This window comes from Sinocyclocheilus anshuiensis, unplaced genomic scaffold (assembly GCF_001515605.1).
Source record: "Sinocyclocheilus anshuiensis isolate Anshui unplaced genomic scaffold, SAMN03320099.WGS_v1.1 scaffold267, whole genome shotgun sequence".
Taxonomy (NCBI): Eukaryota; Metazoa; Chordata; class Actinopteri; order Cypriniformes; family Cyprinidae; genus Sinocyclocheilus; species Sinocyclocheilus anshuiensis.
In genome coordinates, this window is record NW_015552637.1 from 3,201,744 (window position 1) to 3,202,390 (window position 647).

At 31.8% G+C, this 647-nt stretch overlaps 1 protein-coding gene across 1 annotated transcript in view; it reads right to left on the bottom strand.

Moving 5' to 3' along the window:
- Positions 1–647, bottom strand: part of LOC107666743 (zinc finger protein ZFPM2-like) — a 184,956-nt gene that overhangs the window by 57,618 nt on the left and 126,691 nt on the right. The window lies entirely within an intron of this gene.

Genomic DNA, 647 nt, shown 5'->3' on the forward strand with positions numbered 1-647 from the left:
AAAAAAAAAGTCTGTGGCATCCGTCATTCTTTTGACTTTTTTTAAAACTCTGATTGATCGATTCATGACATTCGTTTATATTCAATTGTTCTGATTTTTTTCAACATGCATTAAAATATTCATGTTTATTTCGTGCTGCAAATATTAAAGAGGAAAATATAATTTTTAAATATAATAAAGGCGAATTATCTCACTACAAATTAAAAAGCGTAAAAACACCTTTATTGTTTATATTTTATCATAGAATTGACAGAAGGCTGAGATTTTGTAGTAACAAAGCACAAAGCTGCAATTATTGAGTGGCTTGCGTGCTACAAATAATGAATGGACTTGAAAACTTTAAACAACATTTCCAAGCATTAGCCTATAGCCTACCCTAAATAAAACAGCTTGTGAATAGTCACGATTCACGTAACTTTATTTACTTCCGAAAAATCAACAATAGGGCCTAAGTTAAGTTAACCGAGTTGGAGCCCATAACGTTTGAGGGGGCCCGTACAATTGTTTTGCATATGGGCATATGACTTGCAACACCACTGAATAAGACTGATGTACCCGCATTGTAACACAAATAAATGTAATGTTTTTGGATTTTCCCCTTACTTTAAATGCATGCTTATGGCTCATTATTATTAATCGAAAAAAAA